At 44.6% G+C, this 12,735-nt stretch overlaps 1 long non-coding RNA gene across 2 annotated transcripts in view; it reads right to left on the reverse strand.

Annotated features, from left to right (window-relative positions):
• Positions 1–12,735, reverse strand: part of LOC119920236 — a 74,560-nt gene that overhangs the window by 14,015 nt on the left and 47,810 nt on the right. For both annotated transcript variants that reach the window (XR_005448005.1, XR_005447999.1), the window contains exon 4: positions 5,360–5,698. This is a non-coding gene — a long non-coding RNA (uncharacterized LOC119920236). The remainder of the gene's footprint in view (positions 1–5,359; positions 5,699–12,735) is intronic.

Raw genomic sequence — 12,735 nt, forward strand, 5'->3', positions numbered from 1 at the left:
AAAAATATGATTGAATGAATGAATGAACTGTTCCCTTTGAGCTGTTTTGTTTCTAGTCCTGTTTGACTGTCTCCTAACCACATTGTTTAAGAGAACAAAACTCCTGTGACTAGAGTTTCTATGAGTGTTAGAGAACCAGGAGATGGAATGTGATGGGCTTTTAGGCCTGGACTCCATTTTCTCTAGCCAAGCCACCATTTACTCAAAGTAGGCACATCACGTATCTTCCTCTTTCCTGTTTTGTCCTATCTAGGGGTCTGTCTTATCAGGAAGTTCAATTTGTTAAGGACTTGAGAGAGGAAGAAACCAGGTCAGCATTCCTAACCTGCTTATCACTAGCTTTTGCCCATCAGATCAATATAATGGAGAGAAGGCAGGACCTAATAATTACCCCAAGTAGAATTTACTGCTGCTTGTAATAATAATTGTGGTATTTGTTAAGTGCTTAATATGTGCCAGGCACTTTACTTAGTACTAGGGTGGATACAAGCAAATCAGGTTGGACCCAATCTCTGTCCCATGTGTGGTTCACGGTCTCCATCTCAATTTTACAGATGAGGTAACTGAGGCCCAGAGAAGTGAAGTGATTTGACCAAGGTCACACAGCAGACAAGTGGCAGAGACAGGATTAGAATTCATGGCCCTCTGACTCCCAGGTCCTACACCTTGTTGTTTCTCAAGTTACTAAGGTCTATATAATGATTTGTGCTCTTTGATCATTTGAGAAGCTAGGATGCTGTATTAACTACATATAAAGAAACTCTGTATTGCATAGATTTGTGCAACTCGGCCCATCAACCACCACTCCCTACTAGTGCTAAAAGAAGTGCAAGTATATGGCTTAGTGGAAAGAGCATGGGCTTGGGAGCCAAAGGTCTTGGGTTCTAATCCCAGCTCCAACACATCAGCTGTGTGACTTTGAACAAGTCACTTAGCTTCTCTGCCGTAGTTACCTCATCTGTAAAATGGGGATTAAGACTGTGCGCCCCATGTGGGACAACCTGCTTACCTTGTATCTACCCCAGTGTTTAGAACAGTGCTTGGCACATAGTAAGTATCTCTACCCCTGCTCTCTCCCCCTCCCTCCAGACTCGCATCTCCTCCTGCCTTCAGGACATCTCCATCTGGATGTCTGCCCACCACCTAAAACTCAACATGTCCAAGACTGAACTCCTTGTCTTCCCTCCCAAACTCTGTCCTCTCCCTGACTTTCCCATCACTGTTGACGGCACTACCATGCTTCCCGTCTCACAAGCCCGCAACCGTGGTGTCATCCTCGACTCCGCTCTCTCATTCACCCCTCACATCCAAGCCGTCACCAAAACCTGCCGGTCTCAGCTCCGCAACATTGCCAAGATCCACCCTTTCCTCTCCATCCAAACCACTACCCTGCTCATTCAAGCTCTCATCCTATCCTGTCTGGACTACTGCATCAGCCTTCTCTCTGATCTCCCATCCTCGTGTCTCTCCCCACTTCAATCCATACTTCATGCTGCTGCCCGGATTGTCTTTGTCCAGAAACGCTCTGGGCATGTTACTCCCCTCCTCAAAAATCTCCAGTGGCTACCAATCAATCTGCGCATCAGGCAGAAACTCCTCACCCTCGGCTTCAAGGCTCTCCATCACCTCGCCCCCTCCTACCTCACCTCCCTTCTCTCCTTCTACAGCCCAGCCCGCACCCTCCGCTCCTCTGCCGCAAAACTCCTCACCGTGCCTCGTTCTTACCTGTCCCGCCGTCGACCCGTGGCCCACGTCATCCCCCGGGCCTGGAATGCCCTCCCTCTGCCCATCCGCCAAGCTAGCTCTCTTCCTCCCTTCAAGGCCCTACTTAGAGCTCACCTCCTCCAGGAGGCCTTCCCAGACTGAGCCCCTTCCTTCCTCTCCCCTTCGTCCCCCTCTCCATCCCCCCATCTTACCTCCTTCCCTTCCCCACAGCATCTGTATATATGTAAATATGTTTGTACATATTTATTTCTCTATTTATTTATTTATTTTACTTGTACATATCTATTCTATTTATTTTATTTTGTTAATATGTTTTGTTTTGTTCTCTGTCTCCCCCTTCTAGACTGTGTGCCCACTGTTGGGTAGGGACTGTCTCTATATGTTGCCAACTTGTACTTCCCAAGCGCTTAGTACAGTGCTCTGCACACAGTAAGCGCTCAATAAATATGATTGATTGATTGATTGAAGTACTTAACAAATACCATAATTATTATTATTCATTGTAAACTTGTCTCATATACTCTTGTCAGTCAATCGTATTTATTGAGTGCTTACTGTGTGCAGTGTACTATACTAAGAGTTTGGGAGATTACACTATGATAACATAACAGACACATTCTCCACCCACAGTGAGTTTACAGTCTAGATGGGGAGGTAGACATTAATGTAAATAAATATAGCGTAGAGTCTGTGAAGTTTTTTTCTATAGAACCCCATTTGATGGGGCAGAAAATTGAGTCCTCATTAGAATATGTGGCCTCCAAATTTCCAGCCACTGCCTTGTCTTCTGGGCCCCACTGCATCCCACATCGCCTTGACACAGATACATACTAAGTGTTCTAGTCGTCCTTTAGAATGGCTCCTAATTCTCTCAGCATTGACTAAGCACCTTTCAGTCACTGCTATAGCCATTAATTTAAGTACCCATGCTGCCTGGATGTACTATTCTCACATAGTGCCAAGGATGTCCATACAGCCATTGATTTAAGAGACAATATCACTTGCTTCCAAGTTTATGAGGCAATAAACAGCTCCCGCATATTGATGCATGCTGAGGTGTTTGCTCAGCACATTTTCAGCAGACATTTATTACCAAGTGCCATACTTTAAAGCAAATGAAATTGCAACCATTTTCATTTCCATTTGTAGGACTTCCCTCACTCCCCCACCAACCCCCCACCCCACCCAAATGGCCATCTTAATCTCTCCGATCCCGCCTTCCGGGACGTGTCAAAATGACCAACTGAATTAAAGATGGATGGCCTCCATCTGATCGTTTAAGGGACCCCATCCCACTCCTTCGGCTTCATGTGGATAATTACCACGGAAATGATTTGGAGCCATGGAGCGTTAACGGAATGGCCTTTCCAGTAATAAGGTGAGAGGAGAGGGATGGTTCTCTGAGAGGCCTGGAGGAGGGGCTCGGATTTCCACTATCTCTCCCCCAGGCTCAGGTAATACCCACCCTAAGTCCACATGTGGTCTGGCAGTGCTTTGAACGCCCTGCCTTGTGGCAGCTCACTCCTGACAAAAAACTGCTTTTACGCCTTGGAAGCCGGATGGCCACAACGCTGGAAAGTGAGTCCATAAAGATGAATCTTGGGAACATTCAGCTGGTAGATTGGTCTCCAGATCCCAACAGTTTGATGTATAAAACGTTGAGAAGCAAAAGGAGGGGTGGTGAGACAGTGGGGACAGAGTGGGAGAGATTGATTGCCAGCTGGTGCCAATCGAGGAGTAAGGAGAATGCCAAATGGAGAGAACAACACTTTGAAAAATGTATTAGATTATCCAAAACACAAGGCTGATTTATAGCTGCAGTAATCCCTGCTTCACTCTACATTTCAGTGAGAGAGAGATTAAGACAATGGTAAGCGTTGTTTTGCTTTTCCCTTCTAAAAACAACCCCGAGCTCCACCATGCATCACGCCTCTAGTCTGCTGCTCAAATTAAAAGAAGAGTTAGCACTTTTCAGGATATTTTGCACTCCCAGGGTTTAGAAAGGAAGGACACCAGGGATTTGAGGGCAAAGCTGGCTATGTCAGATTTGAGCCTGAAATATTTTACACTTGAAATTGCAGAGTTTCCTAGAACAGGCAGAGAGCCTCGCTGATCAGGTTGCTTTTTGGCAAAGGTAAGCTCCCTGGGGAGAGGCAGAGTTTGTTGCTATTTGCTCACAGTCAATATCCAATGCCTTGCATTTTTATGGTATTTGATAAGCATTTACTATGTACCAAGGACTGTTTTAAGCGCTGGGGTAGATGCAAGGTTATCAGGTTGGACACAGTTCCTGTCCCTGATGGGGCTCAGCAGTTTAAAGAGGGAATCTGATTTAATCCCCATTTTACAGATGAGGAAACTGAGGCCCAAACTGAGAAGTTGTGACTTGTTCCAAATCACACAGCAGGTAAGTGGCAGTACCAGGATTGTAATTCAGATCGTCTGACTCCCAGGCCAATGCTCTTTCCACTAGCCCACACCACTTCTGTAGACTAGCGTCACTCAGCTTTCCCCGGGATCAAGGACAGCAAGAAGCATTATCTAGAGGGAAAGCTGTCTCTTGGGTTTGAAGATGACAGTGCTAACAGTGAAGTATTGTCAGTATGGGCAGGTGAGGTAAATAGGGTAATGCCTGACTGGCAATCCCTTCATAAGCATGGAAAGACCACCCCTTTCTGCCTCATTGAATGTGTTATCCTCAAGTGACTGATGTTTGTGGTCCTCAAGTGCCTGATGTTATTTCAGTTTCTTCATCAATCAATCAATGGTATTTATTGAGTACTTACTATGTGAGGAGCACTGTACTAAGCATTTGGGGGAGTACAATACAACAGAATTAGCAGGCATGCCCCCTGCCCATAACAAACTTCAGCCTAGAGGATCACCATCATCATCAATGGAATTTATTGAGCACTTACTGTGTGCAGAGCACTGTACTAATCAGTAGGGGAGTACAATACACCACTGCCAGGATCTTCCAGAAGCCTCTAATCCAGGGCAGTTTCCCCTTTGATGATAAGTTAATGCCATTAGAGTTTCCTTGTCTTGTTCCCTATAATGGAGGCCTGATTCTATCTGCACCACCTGATAAACTTTGCCTTCAAGTTACCATGGCCTAAAAACACTCCCCACTTTCTCAATACCTGCCCCTGGGTATTCACCATCTAAGATGGTGTTTTCATGGACAGGCAAGGTCACAGCCGAAAGGGGTGGAGTCTCAATTAGAACCCAGATCCTCTGACTCCCAGGTCCAGGTTCTTGCCACTAGGCCATACTGCTGAGGCACAAAATAATGAGTGAAGGGGTAAGAGTGTTTTAGTGGAATGATGAAGGCAAAAGGCCCTTGGGGTAATGGAGAAGGGATAGGAGGGACATTACAGCCCTCAGGGAAGAGAAGGGATTTTAAGGGGCTTTAACTTAATCTGATGCTTCTACAAGGCAGTCTTTCTGCTTCCTTTGTTTTGGAGTGCCCAGGGACTGAGACTGAATACTGACGTTCTCCCATGGAACTATTTGTTGCCAGCTGGACTCTCTCAAAAGCTCAGCTCTGAACATTTCCACCTCAGCTAAGAGACTAAACTTGAGGATAAAATGCCAAAATTCCATACTTAACGTGGATCGGGTCAGCACTTACCAGAAATCCCCTTGTTTAATTGACGCTGTTCTCCCAGCCCTTCAGATGCTTGTGGTATTTGTGAAGCGCTGGCTCAGAAAAAGCCCTCAGCCCACAACTTGACACTTGCTTTTACAAGGAACCGGCTTCATTCCTCGGAGTTTTCCTGCCTTACAGATTTTCCATCTGCATTGCTGGTGGATTCAGGCAAAAGATGATGAGCCGTGAGGGAGAGGCCCCATTCTTGGAAGAAAGTGGGGGAAGTTACTCACTTAACAGCCAGGACTGGGTGGAGGCCTACAGCATATGACTGTTGCAACTTTTTGCCAATGGAGCATCGTTCGCTTCTTTTGGAGGATACTGGAAAAAAGAGAGGGTGGAAAGGCGGTGTGAGGGCTGAGACAGCCAAGGTTTGATATTTTAGTCCAGCTGTTAAATTTCCCTCTCCTTCCATCCATTCCAAATGTGTTGGGTTTAAAATTAACTTGTAAAACACACTCAAAACAAAACCCAAATGCATTCGCCAAAGACATTTCCCCTTAATCTCAAAGTGCTGTGTAATTCGAGAGACATTTAATCCACATGCTTACATTTAAACCACCAAAAAGCTATTTTTAAGAGCAATTTTATATCGCTGGAGTTTTATGAACCTTTAAAATTCTTCCTTTGAAACCTGGGAGTCACAAGCTGCTGAGGATACAGACAGTGAAATGCCAGAGGGTTTGGCAACCAGTGCTAAATCCCTAAGCACTGAACTTTGCAAAACTCTGTTTCCATTCTTAACCTTTACCCTCAACTAGGACATTCAAGCATGAATTCTCTAACCTCTGAAGGTGAGGTTGGGGAGGGATGCAAGTCTAGCTTCTGCCCTTCCACTACATTTTAGTCAATCAATCAGTACACTGTCTGGCACATAGTAAATGCTTAACAAATATCATTAAAAAAGAAAATCAGTCGTATTTATTGAGAGCTTAACTGGGTGCAGAGCACTGAAGTAAGTGCTTGGTAAAGTACAATATAATATAGTTGGTAGACACATTTCCTGACCACAAGGAGCTTACAGTCTAGAAGAGGAAGTAGACATTAATATTCATTCATTCATTCATTCAATTGTATTTATTGAGTGCTTACTGTGTGCAGAGCATTGTACTAAGGGCTTGGGAAGTACAAGTTGGCAACATATAAAGATGGTCCCTACCCAGTCACGGGCTCACAGTCTAGAAGAGGGAGACAGACAACAGAACAACACATGTAGACAGGTGTCAAAATCGTCAGAACAAACAGAATTAAAGCTATAAATATAGATATGTACAGAAATGCTATGGGGCTGAGGGAGGGGTGAATAAAAGGTGCAAATCGAAATGCAAGGACAATGCTGAAGGGAGAGGGAGTAGAAGAAATGAGGGCTTAGTTGGGGAAGGCCTCTTAGAGGAGATGGGATTTTAATAAGGTTTTGAAGGTCTTTAGCATTGTATCTCTGTCCCAGGCCATTTTGACTCTCCAAAATTTTGGATTCTAAGGCAGGGCCTAGGCAGCTGCCCAGAAAGCTCCTACTTATCAGGTTTGCTGCCCTAGAGATGGTTCAAAACTTGCTGCTCGCCTCCAGGGGGATAGGGAAGGAGGGATGCTAGCTTTCCAAATTTGGAAAATACTAAAATACAAGTAAATTAATAAATCAATGGTATTTACTGAGTGCTTACTGTGTACAGAACACTTAAGCACTTGGGAGAGTATGATGCTCTGCACACAGTAAGAGCTCAAGAAATACGATTGATCAAAATACAACAGAGTGGGTAGACATATTCCATTATAACGATCTTACAGCCAAAACAGGGAGACAGACATTAATATAAAAAGTAAGTTATGGATATGTTTGTAAGTGCTGTGGGGCCAAGGGTGGGGTGAATACCTACTGTCTAAACAGTAGAGATAATAATAATAATAATGATGGTATTTGTTAAGCACTTACTATGTGCCAAGTACTGTTCTAAGCACTGAATCCAAGTGCACAGTTGAGGCAGAAAGAAGAGGGAGTCAGGGAAAAGAGGTCTTAATCACTAAAGGCCTCTTGGAGATATGACCTTAATAAGGCTTTGAGGGTCGGAAGAGTGGTGGTCTGGTGTATATGGAGGGGCAGGGAGTTCCAGGACAGAGGTAGGGTATGGCAAAGGGGTCGGCAGTGAGATAGATGAGTTCGGGGTACAGTAAGGAAGCTGGCATTAAAAGGAGTGAAGTGTGCAGGCAGGGCTGTAGTAAGAGATCAGTGAGGGAAGGTAGGAGAGGTTGAGCTGACTGACTGCTTTAAAGCCAATTGTAAGGAGTTTCTGTTTAATGTGGAAGTGGATGGGCAACCACTGGAGGTTACTGAAGAGTGGGGAGATGTGGACTGAATGTTATTTTAGAAAACTGATCTGGACAGCAGAGTGAAGTATGGACTGGAGTCGGGAGAGACAGGAATCAGGGAGGGCAGTGAAGAGGAAGATGTGGTAGTTTGGATGGGATAGGATGATGGCAGAACCATAAACTTCAGAACACCTACCTTTCTACTTTCCCACTGACCAACCCAAGAAACCCCTCCCTCCAATGAACCTGCTCATTCACTTTCTCCCACTCATCTCACCTTACGTTTACTGTCTTCTCTTTACTTCCCTTTCCCATGTCAGTTCACTATTCTGAACATTACCTGTTCTTTATCTTCCTCCTCTTTGTTCCACTTTTCTATCAACCTCCCTTTCTTTTCTAACACTTTTTAGCTTCTCTTTCACCTCCTTTCACCCATCTTTTTTTTTCTTTGATCCTTTTCTTCCTCCTTTGCCCCTCATTCCTGTCCTGATCTTTTTCCTTTTTATTTCTTCTCTTCACAGCAGCCGAGCCTGAGAACAGAAAGCCCAAGAAAGACATGAGGCTGTGGGCCACTATCTACGACAGCCAGAAGGGAGAAGATAGGGGACTGGGGTTGACCAGGAGAACTCCACAACCAATCTCTTCTCAAGTATTAGCCATTCTAATCCCTTCATTGCATGCCATTGTATGATAATAATACTACTACTAATAATTATCGTATTTGTTACGCGCTTACTATGTGCCAGGCCCTGTACTAAGTGCTGGGTAAAAGCAAACCGGGACAGTCACAGTCCCTGTCCCACGTGGGGCTCACAATCTCAATCCCCGTTTTACAGATGAGGTGACTGGGGCACTGAGAAGTGAAGCAACTTGCCCAAGGTTACACAGCAGACAAGTGGTAGAGCCGGGATTAGAACCCATGACCTTCTGACTCCCAGGCCTATGCTCTATCCACTATGAGTGTAGACTGTAAGGTCCTTGTAGACAGGGATCACATCCCCGGATTTGTTGTGTTGTACTTTTCCCAAGCACTAGAGTGCTCTGTACACAGGAGGTGCTCAATAAATAACATGGATTGACTGATGAGTGTCAGTCAGTGTCATTAGAACCCAGGTCCTTCTAACTCCCAGGCCTGTACTCTATCCGCTAGGCTCTACTAGTTCCCTAAGCAAGCCCGTTGTTGGGTAGGGACCGTCTCTAAATGCTGCCAATTTGAACTTCCCAAGTGCTTGGTTCAATACTCTGCACACAGTAAGTGTTCAATAAATACGATTGAATGAATGAATGAATTAGCTTGCAATTAGTTGGCAGCAGTGCCAAGTGCTTCAGGTGGGCATAGCCCCTTTAAGTTCCTGGAAGGAAGTTGAGGACTATATCCACCAGCAAGCATATAATGCTGTATTGGTTCCAGGTCAAAGCTACCAGTTAATTGGACTTGTAACAGCTATAGGGAGTTTCATGGTTCTCTCCAGCCTGAGTTAAGTTTGATGTTTTTCTAATGTTTGGGGATGCAACCCAATCCTGGTCATTGTTATTTATTTGCTGGGCTGGGTTGGGGGCCTAGGCAGCATGGTGTAGTGGATAGAGCATGGGCCTGGGTGTTAGCAGGTCATGAGTTCTAATCCTGCTCTGTCTGCTCTGTGACCTTGGGCAAGTCACTTCATTTCTCTGGGCCTCAGTTACCCCATCTGTAAAATGGGGGTTGAAACTGTGAGCCCCACATGGGACAAAGACTGTGTCCAACCCAATTTCCTTGTATCTACCCCAGCATTTAGTAAAGTGCCTGGCACACAATAAGTGCTTAAATACCAACATTATAATTATTATTAAATGACTTGATCAAACATGGCTCTAATATTTTCAATGTTTTCTTTCAACCCATGAGGTCAAAACCTTTCCACAGATGCTCTCTCCTTTGTCCCCACAACATTACTGTGAGGCAGGAGGAGAGGTGTCCATTTTCTACAATGGAACAAATGCCACAAAGAAGCTATGGAAACAATTTCTGCCTCTTGGGAGGTTGCTTTTTAGTCATAGAATTTCAGTTGATCTGTAACAAACTTCTGTTGAGCCAGTGCGGTGGAAGCATGACAATTTTTAAACCAAAGAATCATTCATGATGATGATGGCATTTATTAAGTGCTTACTATGTGCAAAGCACTGTTCTAAGCGCTGGGGAGGTTACAAGGTGATCAGGTTGTCCCACAGGGAGCTCACAGTCTTGATCCCCATTTTACAGATGAGATAACTGAGGCCCAGAGAAGTGAAGTGACTTGCCCAAAGTCACATAGCTAACAACTGGCGGAGCCGGGATTTGAACTCATGACCTCTGACTCCAAAGCCCAGGCTCTTTCCACCAAGCCACGCTGATTCATGAAATTTCTGAGATGGTACAAACACCTGCCATTACCAGAGACCTATCAATATGGACAGAGTAATTTTCCTCAGTTCCTGGTTGTGCCAATTGTCCATGACATTGAGATAAATTCACTAGATGTGTCAAATATAGTGTGTTTTTTTTTAATCTGGGGCCAAGTGTTGTGGCCTAACATGGATCACTGGCCCTGCCAAAGAGTCCCACCAATGAGTCCTTGGTCCTGTTAGAGTCCTAGCCGGACTCTTAGAGTCCTGCTAGAGTGGTTACAGTTTGAGATTAAAGGGAATAAAAGATCTGGTCCATATGGAGAGCCTTGGCTAAGAACTCTGTGAACAGGTAGAGCACATCTGGGATAAATGTGTGCTGGGAGACCCAGTTCCTGCTTTCTTCCACAGACCACTGCATAAGTCATTCCCTCTTACTGGAATGCCCTTTCCATTCCTTTTCACTAGCCACATTTTCCTCCTTCTAAATAAATTCCTCCATGAAGCCTTCCCAGATTATCTCTGCCTATCACCACTACATCCTGCAGTTATTCCCTCACACTTATGTAAATCTCTTTTTATGGTATCTGTTAAGTGCTTACTATATGCCAGGCACTATACTAAGCACTAGGATAGATCTAAAATAATTAGGTTGGACAGTCCCTGTCAATTATGGGGATCATATTCTTAATCCCCATTTTACAGATGAGATAACTGAGGTACAGAGAAATGAAGTGACTTGCCAAAGGTCACAAGGCAGACAAGTGGCATAGTCAGGATTAGAATCCAGGTCCTTCTGCCTCCCAAGCCCACACACTATCCATTAAGTGCTACTCATACCTCTGTAAAGTATGAGTATGTTTTTGTGTGAGTCTTCAAGGTTTTATAATTATTAGTGTGGTTACAAAAAAAGAATTGCTCATTTTTTCTCCTGAACCTATTTCTCCTAACATTTCCTCCACTATTCTCCCTACTTCAGAAGTCCATAATGCTAGTGCCATCTGTCATTCACCTCCCAAATTCAGTATTTCCGGTTGTCAGTTCTTCCTGCACATGTCCAGAATCTGCCCCTTCTAATCACCAAACTGGTCCAAGCACTTGTCACATCCTGACTCCACACTTCAATCCCTCTCGTGCCAACATACTGACTGTGCCTTCTCACTGTCCTCCCTGCCTCTAGTCTCTCCCCTCTCCAGACTACACTTCAATTTGCTGCCTGGATTATTTTTCTCAAACCTCATACAGCACATAGCTCCCCACCTCAAAATCCTCCAATAGTTGCCCATTTCTCTTCTCATCAAGCAGGAACTCCTGACTACTGACTTAAAAACAATCAGCTCTCTCCCTCCAACCTATCCTCACTCTTGTCCCTTAACATCTCAGCTCAAACGTTTCATTCCTCTAATTATTATTATTATTATAGTATTTGTTAAGCATTTACTATGTGCCAGGTACTGTACTAAGTGCTGGGGTGGACACAAGCAAACTGGGTTGGATGTAGTCCCTGTCCTGTATAGGGCTCACAGTCTTACAACTTTTAACAGATGAGGTAGTTGAGGCCCAAAGAAGTGAAGTGACTTGCCCAAGGCCATGCAGTAGACAAGTGGCAGAGCTGAGATTAGAACCCATGACCTTCTGACTCCCAGACCAGTGCTCTATCCACCATGCCATGCCAATGTACAGACTGTGTCTCGTTTCTTGAGTCACTGACCACTAGCTCACACCCTCACTTCTGTCTGGAATTCACTCCCCCTTCACATCCAACAGACTACTGCCTCCCCTAACTTCAAGACCCCACTAAAAATCACATCTCTCCCAAGAGGCCTTCCCTGATTAATCTCCCAAATCCTTACCCCATTTCCCCTGCAAGTGCCACTTTTACATCTATGTTGTTGGGTACTGATACTTAAATTTCCTACCCATTTGTTATTTTTTGGTATTTAAGTTCTTACTATTTGCCAGGCACTGTATTAAGTACTGGGGGTAGATAAAAGATAACCAGGTTGGACACCAACAATGTCCCACATGAGGCTTAGAGCCTTAATCCCTATTTTACAGATGAGGTAACTGAGGCACAGAAATGTTAAATGACTTGCCCAGGGTCACATAACAGACAAGTGGCAGAGCTGGGATTGGAATTCAGGTCCTTCTGACTCTCAGTTCCATGCACTTTCCATTAGGCCACACTGCACTTAAAAATATCTTCACAATCTATTGCTTCCTCCTACATAATTCAGTGTATCTCTCATCTCTGGAAAGAGTAAGCTCCTTGAAAAGAATCCTGTATACTAACTCTACTGAACTCTCCCAAATGCTTACTACAATACTCTGCACATAAGCACTCAAATACTGTTATTAATTATCATTATTTCCCCTAAACCCATCCCTCCCCATTACTTTCCCATTTCAACAGACAACAACATCACCTTCTCTAGTAAAAACCCCACAACCACAGTGTCATTGCAAACTCAATGTCATCTTTAGCAGGGAAGCAGAATGGCCGAGTGGATAAAGGCACAGGCCTGGGAGTCAGGAGGCCCTGGGTTCTAATCCAGTTCCTCCACTTGTCTGCTACGTGACCTTGGCCAAGTCACTTAACTTCTCTGGGCCTCAGTTATCTCATCTGTAAAATGGGGATTAAGACTGTGAGCCATATGTGCGACGGGGCAATGTCCAACCTGATGACCTAATAT

Source organism: Tachyglossus aculeatus, chromosome 2, assembly GCF_015852505.1.
Source record: "Tachyglossus aculeatus isolate mTacAcu1 chromosome 2, mTacAcu1.pri, whole genome shotgun sequence".
NCBI classification, from domain to species: domain Eukaryota; kingdom Metazoa; phylum Chordata; class Mammalia; order Monotremata; family Tachyglossidae; genus Tachyglossus; species Tachyglossus aculeatus.